This window comes from Anomaloglossus baeobatrachus, chromosome 9 (genome assembly GCF_048569485.1).
Source record: "Anomaloglossus baeobatrachus isolate aAnoBae1 chromosome 9, aAnoBae1.hap1, whole genome shotgun sequence".
In the NCBI taxonomy this organism is placed as follows: Eukaryota; Metazoa; Chordata; class Amphibia; order Anura; family Aromobatidae; genus Anomaloglossus; species Anomaloglossus baeobatrachus.
The window spans coordinates 174,673,782-174,685,976 of record NC_134361.1 but is presented as its reverse complement, the minus strand read 5'-3'; positions in this window follow the sequence as shown (position 1 = coordinate 174,685,976).

The following is a 12,195-nucleotide window of genomic DNA, read 5'->3' as shown; positions in this document are numbered from 1 at the left end:
ATCACACCATAGTGTGGTCTGTGGGACATCAGTGATGCCAGAAAAAAAACGGACATGTTTCTGTGCGGCAATCATGGATACGTATGTACGCCGCACGAAGACACGGTCAGTGAAAAATCACTGATGTGTGTGCAGACCCATTGATTATAATGGGTCTGCATAGGTCAGTGATTCTGGTACGTATAAAAACTAGAACAAACATACCAGAATCACTGACATCTGAAACAGGCCTAATATGTATGCCCCCTCAAGTACTGTCTATGCCCCAAGACCCTCCTGTGATATATATACTGTAGCCCCCAGCCCCTCCTGTGCTGTATATACTGTAGCCCCCAGCCCCTCCTGTGCTGTATATACTGCAGCCCCCAGCCCCTCCTGTGCTGCATATACTGTAGCCCTCAGCCCCTTCTGTGCTGTATATACTGTAGCCCCCAGCCCCTCCTGTGATGTATATACTGTAGCCCCAGCCCCTCCTGTGCTGTATATACTGTAGCCCCCAGCCCCTCCTGTGCTGTATATACTGTAGTCCCCAGTCCCTCCTGTGATGTATATACTGTAGCCCCAAGCCCCTCATGTGATGTATATACTATAGCCCCCAGCCCCTCCTGTGATGTATATACTATAGCCCCAGCCCCTCCTGTGATATATACTGTATATATACAGTTTATATGTGTATATATATATATATGAGTATATAAAACCCCCATCCTCCCTTGTGATACATACACAGCGGTGTCAGTGTGCACTGTGCGTGGCTAGGTCTGTTAAAGTGATGCCAAGTGATCACATGCCGAGGAGGAGGTGGACAGAGACAAGCGGGGTAGGTGAGTGCGGCTGCAGCCAGCTTCCCCATATTATTACCTCCAATGTGTGTATGATGTATATATCTATGTATAGCCTGCTTTACACGTTACAATGTATCGTGCGATCACATTTGCGATCGCATCCGCCCCATCGTTTGTGCGGCACGGGCAATTTCTTGCCTGTGTTGCACAATGTTATAACCCGTCCGTCACACGCACTTACCTTCCAAACGACCTCGCTGTGGGCGGCGAACATCCTCTTCCTGAAGGGGAGGGACGTTCGGCGTCACAGCGACATCACACAGCGGCCGCCCAATAGAAACGGAGGGGCGGAGATGAGCGGGACGTAACCATCCCGCCCACCTCCTTCCTTCAGCATTGCCGGCGGCCGCAGGTAAGCTGTGTTCATCGTTCCCTGGGTGTCACACGGTGCGATGTGTGCTGCTTCGGGAACAATGAACAACAGGACGTGCGATTTTTAGAAAATGAGCGACGTGTCAGCGACGAACGAGAAGGTGAGTATTTCTGCTCGTTCATAGCTGTCACACGCTACGATATCACTAACGATGCCGGAAGTGCGTCACTTACCACGTGACCCCGCCGACATCTCGTTAGATATATCATAGCGTGTAAAGCCCGCTTATGTCAGTGTAGATGACTGTGTATAGATTTGTCTGTTTATTTTAGAGAATTTGTCTTCAAATATGTACCGTATATGTGCGTATGCCTGTGCCCATGATCAGGACTCACTGTGTCCTGGAGGATGCGGGTCCTGACCTGCGGGGCTGCACGTCTCCTCCGCAGGAGAACGCAGGAGACCACAGCATGCAACTGCAGCAAACGCGTAGTGGGGCCTCCTCGGGAACGGGCTTCCTCCGGGAACCCTCCTTCCACGGAAGCGGGACGGGTGCGGGCCGTGCATACGGTCGCCCGCGGGCTGCCTCTACGGGCGGGTCCTTCTGAGCAACTGGGACGGGCTCGGCAGACCAAGCGGGGAAGCGGCAGTGACCGATACGGGCAGCGGAGGGGGCGACAGGAGAATTGGGTCCCTCAGCCGCAGCGGCCAGTCCCTCAAGGACATAGGGCGTGGGTCGCTCGCCCTCTCCTCTAAATTCCCCCCCATCTCGCGTGCCTGCACGGCCGCGGCTATCTCCCTCATCTCGGCCGCCCATTGCTCCATCAGGTACCTCACCTGGACCTGCAGCCGGCAGCACATGAGGGTCGTCCGGGCCTCCACCCACGCCGATGTTCCGGGCGCGGGCTCCAGGAATTCTGGCCTCTCGGGCGGGGCAGACATGTTGTATGCTCGGGTTCCAGGAACAAGACGGGTGGCGGGGTCCTGGCGTCCCTGCCCTTTATCCATGCGGTCACATGTCAAACAGTCCTCACCCGCCCCCCTTGGTCTTTTCCAAGCACCTCGCTTGCTTTTTGCTCCGCTCCGCTCTCGGGGGGCGGGGCCTCGCTTTTGCGCCTTTTCTGCTCAGGGAAGATGGCTCGGGCGGGATCTCTTCGCGCCAAAGATGGCGGATTCTCAAATTTTTCAGCGGGACGCTGCCGACAGGGACTTCAAGGCGTACTTCCACTGGTAAGTGGACTGGTTCAATCCTGTTCGCAGACGCCAGAAGAGTCGATGTGTACCGCCCCTCGGGCTCGGCTGCGACCGCCGAGCCGCTCGGATCCGTGCTCGCACTGTGGGTGGCGGCTCGAGCCTCTCACGGACCCGGAGGTCACGTCGCTCTGCAAGGGAGTTGGCGCTACACGCCGGGATTTGAGTGTTTGGGTTGAGGTGATAGTTCATGACGCCACCCACGGGTTGTGGTGATTGTAGACACCACCGCTGAGGTGAAGGTGTGGGGGCCCCCGGGAGCAGTGTAGTAGCGCAGCTAGGTGTTGACCCCTCCGTGAGTAGGGGATGTTGGTCCCGGGGTCCGGTGGGCCGAGGCCCGGGTGCAGGGTATAGTGTGCGGTGCAGCGTGGCGCGGTGCCTGATGGCACTGGTGTACTCACTCTGACACAAGACACTGGAGTCACTGGTAAACCCAATGGAGTGATGAACGGGGCCCCCAGCCGGCTGCAGCTTTTCCCAGATTAGGTTGGTAATGTCCGCTTTTCTCCTGTACCTCTATGTGTGAATCTTGACTCCTGTGCCTAGGCACCGGTAGTCCGCTCCCCGACGTATATCTGTCGTAGGAGCCCGTTTGCCCGCAGACGCTGGCCCTTTGGATCTCTTGCCCTTGACGGTGGCACTTATCCGGAATGGTTGGGTTGTTGCCTTCAATTGGGACTTAGGTGGGAATGAACCCCTGAGGTCCAGACTGCAATCAGTTAATTTGACTATGGTGGTGGCTTCTAGCCTAGTTTGGGGTCTGAGTACCCTGTCTGGTGCTCTGGTATCCAGTTGGCTCCCCGGTTTGGTTCCGACGGGCCACTACCGTGTCCCGGTCCCTTACGGTTCCACCGGTCGTCTACCCGGTCTCCTGCAGGCGGCCACTACCGTCTGCCTCCTTGCCAATGGTGACTGGACTCCAACCCAGCCACCGGAGTAGTCTCTGGGCAGCCTGGACGCAGGACTGCCGGGGAACTTGAACTTGACTCTTCCGGAGCCTGAGCTAGACTACAACTAGACTACAACTAACTGATTTCCCGCCTCCAGGCCTGTGAACTCTTCGGTGGGTGGAGCCAAACGCCTGGCTCCACCCCCCCTGGTGTGGACATCAAACCTGGAGGGTGGTGACAAGACTTTTAAGTTTGACTGATGTTACCTAACTGGGAAGGGGGGTGTGTAGTGTTGTTGTGTCTACCTGGGACGACCTGGATAGTCCAGGGCGTCACACTAAGCTCCATCACAAATTTAAACCCAACTCACTTAAGTGTTTCTCCTTTCCGTTACGCACACCTTCAGCTAGCACACACTCGAAGTCCAGTGGAAAAGTCCCTTGAGATGTTGCTATAGTAACCAATGCAAAACAGCTGCCTCTTGTGCCTGGTCAGTAACAATGCATACAATGAGCTACGTAAATAAGCGTTTTGCAGCTGTTCACAGTGAATAAGGCTACATTCACATGATCGTTCTGCGTTTTACAGCTGTTCACAGTGGATAAGGCTACATTGACATGATCATTCCGTTTTTGCGGTCCGTAGAAAACAGTCCTGTTTTTCCACGAATGCATCCATATGACAACCGCATACATCCCGTATATGGTCTGTGTGACTTCCGTTTTTTTTTTTTTTGCAGACCACAAAAAAAACAGAAGGAGAGTTACATTCAGTCCAGGGTATCTGGCCAGATGCTGATTCCCATATAAAGTCTATGGGGAACAGAATCCGGTGCAAACAGGTAGGAGCAAGCGCTACATACTCACCTATCACCGGGCGGCTATCACACTGCTTCCGTGGCAGCTTTGTTCTTCCCGAGTCGGCTGCTCATTAGGCTCATTTCATATACACTGCTTCCTTGCTCACTGGCATCTGTGATTGGTTGCAGCCAGACGCGCCTCTACGCTGAGTGACAGCTGTCTGACTGCAACCAATCACAGCCACTGGTGGGCGAGTCTATATCATACAGTACACTAAATAAATTATTAAAAGAAAAAAAAAATGGGTGCGGTCCCCCCTAATTTTGATACCAGCCAAGATAAAGCCTTACAGCTGCTGGCTGATATACTCAAGCTGGGGAGACCCACGTTATTGGGAGCCCCCCCAGCCGGCCGGAATTGCCGCATCCATTAGATGTAACAGTCCCAGGACTTTACCCGGTTCTTCCCGACTGCCCAGGTGTGGGGTAATATATGTGGTTGATACCAGGTGTGTAATATCACCTGGCATCAAGCTCAGAGGTTAGTTATGTCACGGAGTCTATCAGATACCCGACATTACCAACCCAGTCAGTAATAAAAAAAAATAGACGACAAACAAATATTTATTTGAAAAAACACTCCGCAAAACATTCCCTCTTTCACCAATTTCTTGAAAGAAAAAAACAAATCCGGGTCTGGCATAATCAAATAAGGGGGTCCCACAACGATCCATACTATACTCACTGTTCCAGTCAATAAAGAACATAACGTTCCCCATTGGCTGGGAGACCAGTGCAGTGACCTGAGCTAACATCATTAGGTAAGCCCAGGTCATCGCAGGGGCTGACGAGCGCTGACTTCATGAGGTTAACTAGGTACATTACCTGTGGTGTGGAAGCCGCTGCACTCCTGACGTCAGCGCTCGTCACTGACTTCAATTGTCCACCGCGTTCACAAGCGACGTATTGCGAGCGGCCTATGACGTCACCGCTAGTCAGTCTCAGGCCACTCGCGAGACTTGATGTGAGAACACTGTGGGCATGGTAGTCAGTGACGAGCACTGACGTCAGGAGTACAGCAGACGTCATCACAGCAGCTAATGAACTTTGCTAACCTTCTAATGTCTGCGCCTCATCATCCCACAGGTGCTGACTTGTTGTGCGTGCACAGAACAGAATAGGACATGTTCCATAATAACGGAACGGACATACGTCATCCGATGTGTTTTTTTTGTAGGAAATGATGCATACGGAAGCGCTTCCGTGTGCCAGCCGATCCTACACAAAGGACATTGAAAAGATGGTCCTGTCAGTTGGTCCGCAAAAAATCAGGAACAAGACAAAAGGAACCGTCATCTGAATGAGCCCTAAAGGTCACTAATACACTCTCATCCTCTCACAGATCTATGTGATATATACTGACAGGAAAAGGGTAACAATGTTTTGAGCTTTTGATTTTCAGGCTCCATATCTCACCATCCACTACAGCTTTGAGCATGAGACTACCTTTATTTTATAGACAATCATCTTAGCTATCTCATACATAAATTTGACTTGCAGCTATTTAGCATATGATTAGATATGCAAATTCTTGTCATTGCATTGTTACTGTTTATTATATTTTTTTATATTTTGTAAATCCATCTTTGGCTTTCAGCACTGCCTGAATCCTTCTGGGCATGCCCTTAATTAGATTCAAACGTGTCTCTACCGAAATCTGATCCCAGGTCTCTTCTACACTTTCCCAATGTTGTTGCATACTGGTCAACTGTCTAGAAGGGACGGAGCATTGCCCCCCCCCCCCCGGGGCATTTGCGGAGGCCCTCATGACACTTGATTGGTGGGGAGGTCAAGGTGTCATGAGGGGAGGGGGAGAGAGCGAGCCCGTTTTTAAAATAAAACAATGAGCAGGGGGAGGAGCGGCACATTTCCCGCTCGTGGGGACAGAAGTGACAGTCCCTGTACCCCTACCTCACCTGCGATGTCATCGGTGGATCAGCTCCTGGAGCAGCTCAGAGCGGCGGCCGGCGGTCATCCCCCTGGCTGGCTGCAGAATGCGGTGGCAGGGATCATCGGCGGGAGGCTGGAGGCGGCAGGGGCTTCCCCCCTGCAGGAGCGGCGCCCCCGCAGGTCCAAACCGCCGCAGCGGTTTTCTCCTGACCTGCCTCCCAGGGCCCAGCGTCGCTGCAGAAGCCCCTCCAGGGACCCTCCAGGCCGGGCGCCGCGAGCAAAGAGGTCCAATGCGCCCCGGCCTGGGAGGAATTCTAATGTGCGGCTGGGCCCAGCGGCGGTTAGCAGGCCTCTGCTGGAGCGGGAGGCAGGGTCTGCTACCGCCCAGTCAGCGAGGGATGTCTGCGCTGCGGCGGGGCGTGTGGGTGATGTGCCTGCCCTGCGCCCTGAGCCCTGTCAGGATCAGCAGGACAGAATGGAGGAGCATGCGGGCCCCAGCAGAGGGGGCGGAGCGCGGATGCTGGGATCTGTGGTGCACCGGGCCTGGAGCGCAGGGCCTACAGCAGCAGAGGCCCGGATTGAAGATGGGGCCCCCTGGAGGAGCACTGGAGAGCTGCACTGGCAAGGTGTGGAGGAACGCAGGCAGCTCTCTGGGGCGGACGGCTGGCAGGACGGACGTCGGGCCCGTACTACAGGGTCGGAGGTGTCTCCCGGCCTTGCGGCGGCAAGGGCTAACAGCGGGGAATCCGGTGGGAGGAGCCAAGACGCTGCGGATCGTGTGGATGGACGTCAGGAATCAGGCGGTCCGGCTGGCGGGGCCTCTTCCCTAGTGCAGCCCGGTGAGTATGCTTCTGTGTCATGTCTGTCTCCTCAGTTTAACCGAGATCAGAACGTAGGGGGAGGGGTAGATCAGACGGGGTTAAGTCCAGGGGTACCGTTCGGTGTTGGTGGGTATGCGTCGGGGGGTAGGGAGCTGGGAGAGCTGTTAGGTTGCGTGCGTTCGTTGCTGGAGCGAATTGGGGGTCCAATGGAACCCCCGGCGCCGGTGGGGGCGTGGGTTAATCCGCCCATTCTGGGGGTTAGTGAGTCCGTGGTTGCGGGTATTTCTTCCCCGGTTTCGGTGTCGGTCCAGACGGAAAAGGATAAGGACAGGATTCATTTAGATGATAGGGCGCGTGGGGAGGTTTATGTATGCTTTGAGGGCCCCTTAGGTTCGCACCTTAAGAAGGAGGTGAGGGAAAAGATCTGGAAGGACGAATATGTCGAGATCTTCTCCCTCCTTCCTTTGGCAAAATTTAACTTAGATAAAAGAAAAAAGGAGGATAGTAAGAAAGAGGATGAGGAGAAGCGGCGGTGGCGCTTGATCCCTCAGACGTTTACCAATTGGTTGCAAGCCTTCGCTATTTTGGCGAGTGTGATAGGCGAAAAGGCGCCGGAGAATTGTTCTCATCTATTTTGTTACATGGATTCGATAGGTGAGGCTTACAGGGTGTATGGGGGGCAGACGTGGCTTCGGTATGACGAACAATTTCGTCAGAGGAAGGCCGTACGCCCATCTATACGTTGGGATCAAAAAGATATAGGGTTATGGTTGCGGGTCATGGCACCGGCTAGGTATGGCCAGCCCTTTCAAGGCGGGGCCGGGACTTCCGGCCAGTCGGGAAATCAAGGGACCAGTGGTCAGCAGGGTCAGGCGGGATCGCAGAAGCCAGGTCTATGCTGGCAATTCAACGACGGGCAGTGCAAGTTTGGGGCCACGTGCCGATTTAAGCACTTATGCACCCATTGTAACGGGACATCCCACGGAGCGTCTAAATGCTTCAAGAAGGGGAAGCCCAAGCCCGGCGGCTCTCATACCCAAGGGTCTGACGCCGGTGAAGTTAGTCGCGATGCTTCCGTACCTAAATAGGTACCCAGATCGCGGAAAGGCGGAGGTTTTGCGGTTGGGTTTTGGGGAGGGTTTCAGGATTCCTGCCCCCGTTTTTGAGGTTCCGGGGGCAACCAGGAATCTCGTTTCTGCTTACCAGCATGCCGCGGTTGTGGCGGAAAAATTAAGGAAGGAGGTGGCGTTGGGGAGAATGGCGGGCCCGTTCCGGGCCCTTCCTTTTCCCGACTTGGTGGTGTCGCCGTTGGGAGTGGTGCCGAAAAAGGAACCAGGGAAATTCCGGCTTATTCACCATTTGTCTTATCCAAGAGGCAGGTCGGTGAATGATGGAATACCCGCTGAGCTGTGCTCAGTGGTATATACGTCGTTTGATGAGGCTACAAAGTGGGTAAAGAGATGTGGGAGGGGGGCGCTGTTGGCTAAGACTGATATTGAATCGGCTTTTCGGCTATTGCCGGTGCATCCGGATTGTGTTAGGCTGCTGGGTTGTTGTTGGGAGGGTGGCTATTTTGTTGATCGTTGTTTGCCCATGGGGTGTTCGATTTCGTGCGCATTTTTCGAGACTTTTAGTTCGTTTTTGGAATGGGTTGTTCGGGACGTTTCGGGTTGGTCATCAGTGGTACATTACCTGGATGATTTTTTGTGTGTAGGTCCGGCTGACTCGGCGCAGTGTGCCGGGATTTTAGCGGCAATGGAGTGGGTTTCGGCTTATTTTGGGGTGCCTTTAGCACCTGAGAAAACGACGGGGCCGACGACTTGCATAAGTTTTCTTGGTATTGTGATTGATTCCGTGGCTTGGGAAGTTCGGCTTCCTGAGGAAAAGGTCAACGGGCTAAAAGACGAAGTGGCAAGGGCACGGCGTGTGAAGAAATTGCAATTAAGGGAGGTTCAGTCTTTATTGGGAAAGCTTAACTTTGCGTGTCGGGTAATGCCAATGGGGCGAATTTTTTCGCGCCGATTGGCTGGTGCCACGGCGGGGGTGCTTGCTCCGCACCATTACGTTCGTTTATCGGCGGAACACAGAGCGGACTTAGCAGTTTGGGGTCAGTTTTTGGAGCATTACAACGGTCGTTCGCTGCTGATGGAGGACGTAAAGGACAATTTTGATTTGGAACTGTTTACTGATGCGGCGGGCAGCTCAGGTTTTGGGGCTTTCTTTCAGGGTCAGTGGTGTGCGGAACGGTGGCCTGATAGGTGGGTTGATGAAGGCTTGACGAGGAACGTGGCGCTTTTGGAAATTTTTCCGATATTGGTGGCGCTTCATCTGTGGAGGGAACATTTGGCGAACAAGAAGATTCGCTTTAATTGTGACAATATGGGGGTAGTGCTGGCCATTAACAAGTTTTCAGCATCATCCCCTCCAGTTATTCGGGTGTTACGGGAGCTGGTTCTGGTTTGCTTGCAAATCAATGCGTACGTTACGGCTGCTCATGTGCCAGGTGTTCAGAACCTAATAGCCGATTCCCTCTCTCGTTTTCAGTGAGATCGGTTCCGGGTTTGCGCGCCAGAGGCAGAGGCCAGCGGCTTGGAGTGTCCGGTACAGCTTTGGAACGTGGTCTGCAGGCAGTAGGACCACTGATTCGGGCGTCCCTGTCGGGTACCACATGGACGGCGTATCAGGCGGCATGGAGTCTGTGGAAGCAGTGGTTGCAGGGTTGTGGGTCTGCTGAGGGAGATCAGTTGGGAGTACTGTTGGAAAGGTTGGGGGAGGCAGCGGTTGCAGGATGGTCAGTTGCGAAGGTGAATCGCTTTATGGCGGGATTAGCATTTGGTTTTCGGGTGCGGGGTTTACAGGATTTGACTAAGAGTTTTTGGGTGGTTCAGGCCTTGAAGGGATTTCGGAAACGATGCAAGCCGCTGGATGGTAGACGGCCTGTATCATTTAGCTTATTGGAGCAGTTGGGTGGGGCATTGTGGGGGGTTTGTATATCGCCGTTTGAGGTGAGTTTGTTCCGGTTAGCGTTTTCCTTGGCGTTTTTTGGGGCGTTGCGGATTGGGGAATTGGTATCGCCCAGTAAGACTTCTCCCGGGGGCCTGGGTCGTGGTGATATTGTCGCCGTGGAAGGCGGGATCGAATTCTGGATTCGGAGATCGAAGACAGATCAAAGAGGTGTGGGTAGGCGAGTTCGCTTGGGTGTGGTTATGGCATCGGAGATGTGCCCACTCAAGTGTTTCGGGAACTTTGGAAGGATTCGCCCGCAGGTCAATGGCCCCTTGTTGTGTCATGAGGACGGGTCTTTTTTATCTAGATACCAATTTGTAAGTGTTTTCAGGGCATGTTTGAAGTCTTTGGGGTTAGATCCGAGGTCGTTTGCGTCACATTCTTTTCGCATTGGGGCAGCGACAGAGGCCGCTATGTGTGGTTTGCCGGAAGAGACTGTGAAGCGGATTGGTAGGTGGAAGTCGCAGCGTTTTAAGTTGTATGTCCGGCCACAGGCGATCGTTGGCAATTGAGCGGGGGGTTTCTGCGGCTGCGAGGGGGGGGGGGTGGACTGGGTGTTTTTTCAAGTTGGGGAATAAGGAAACTGATTGGTTGTCTGTTTGTACATTTTTGTATTACAGAACCACCCCCCCCCCATATCTGGTTTGGATCCTGGGCCATTCTTATGTATACTGGGGAGCCCAGCGAGCGGATGCAAGAAGAAACGGGAGACAACTAGGTTTTGAAAGGGATAGGGCTCTTGTACGTTGGTTGGGGGTTAGGGGTTTGGGGTGGAGCAGGGTACTGCAAGAGGTGAATAGGTATGCCCGTTTAGACAGGCCTCCTGACGTTTTGGTCTTACATGTCGGGGGAAATGATCTGGGGGGGCGTCCTTTTCGAATGTTGATAAAAGACATCAAGCATGATTTATTGCGGTTATGGGTGTCATTTCCACGGCTAACTATAGTTTGGTCCGAGATCGTGGCGAGAAGGTGTTGGCGAAAAGCGCGGTCGGTCGATAGGTTGAACAAGGCGCGGGCAAAAGTGAATAGGGCGATTTCGAAGTTTGTTACTCGGAATGGGGGAGTTGCGATAAGGCACGTTGAGTTGGAAAGGACGGAAGAGGAATTCTGGTTGGCAGACGGGGTGCACTTAAATGCGGTGGGGATTGATTTATGGGCCCTCGGCCTGCAAGGGGGTATCGAGAGGGCACTGCGGTTGCGGGGGGTCTCAGGCACTTGAAGGTTATCAAGGTGCCCTCGTTGTGGCGGTTTTTATTGGTGGGTCCTTGAAGTTGGTTGAAAAATTGGTTTGGGGAATCCATCTGGGTATGGATCCCCTCATTGGCAGAATGGCTGGTCACCTGGTGATTTTGTGGGGATTCCCGACGGGGTATGTCGGGGTCCCTGGGGGTGGTTTGGGTTAACAGAGGATTAACCCTTACCGTTTGGTGCTCCTGAGCCAGTGTGGGTAACGGCTGGGGGCAAGTTGGTGTTTATGGTTCGGTTGGTAGGAATCACCAGGGTTTGTAGCTTCAAGGACCCTACCATATTGCAATGTTTTTATTTGTTATATATTTATGTTCAATAAAATGGCTGCTATGGCCAAAATTATCCAAAGAAAAATTGGTGTCTGTGCAGTCATTTTAGATAAGAATTGGGAAAGGAGGGGTGGAGTATGGAAAGACCGGAGTCAACAATTCCAGGGTCAAGAAGGGATGGAGCATTGCCCCCCCTCCCCCCGGGGCATTTGCGGAGGCCCTCATGACACTTGATTGGTGGGGAGGTCAAGGTGTCATGAGGGGAGGGGGAGAGAGCGAGCCCGTTTTTAAAATAAAACAATGAGCAGGGGGAGGAGCGGCACATTTCCCGCTCGTGGGGACAGAAGTGACAGTCCCACCCGCCCTCCCTCATATGTTGGGGTATGTTTGGTATGTTCAAGGGGTGGGGTGCGGGGTTGTTTACGGGTCGTAGTGGCTGGGTGGCGGTTTTTATTGGTGGGTCCTTGAAGTTGGTTGAAAAATTGGTTTGGGGAATCCATCTGGGTATGGATCCCCTCATTGGCAGAATGGCTGGTCACCTGGTGATTTTGTGGGGATTCCCGACGGGGTATGTCGGGGTCCCTGGGGGTGGTTTGGGTTAACAGAGGATTAACCCTTACCGTTTGGTGCTCCTGAGCCAGTGTGGGTAACGGCTGGGGGCAAGTTGGTGTTTATGGTTCGGTTGGTAGGAATCACCAGGGTTTGTAGCTTCAAGGACCCTACCATATTGCAATGTTTTTATTTGTTATATATTTATGTTCAATAAAATGGCTGCTATGGCCAAAATTATCCAAAGAAAAA